Source organism: Nestor notabilis, unplaced genomic scaffold, assembly GCF_000696875.1.
Source record: "Nestor notabilis isolate BGI_N333 unplaced genomic scaffold, ASM69687v1 scaffold21313, whole genome shotgun sequence".
NCBI lineage: Eukaryota > Metazoa > Chordata > Aves > Psittaciformes > Psittacidae > Nestor > Nestor notabilis.
In genome coordinates, this window is record NW_009922671.1 from 1 (window position 1) to 371 (window position 371).

The following is a 371-nucleotide window of genomic DNA, read 5'->3' on the forward strand; positions in this document are numbered from 1 at the left end:
GGATGGGAAGGGACGGGGACCCTTCCGAAGCGAGTGGCCCCGTCCCGGGACGCAGCCTTTCCTCCGATGAACACCCCAGGGGTGAAGCTCCCCCCAGTGAGGAATTAAAGGTGGTAGGAGGGGGCCTGGGCTCAGCAGCAGCATCTCCGAGTAAAAGCCGATGCCCAGGTCAGCTCTGGCTCCATAACCCTCAGCAGCCAGAGGAGCATCACACTGTGGTGCTGCTGCACCAGCTCGAGACAGGAGCAAGCAGAGACCTCCCTGCCCAACCCTCTTTCAAAACCAGCCAAGACATCCCTAAGGCATCACTTGATTGATGGATTATTTTCACCTTGTCTGTATTTTCAAGGCCAGGTTGGACACAGGGGCTT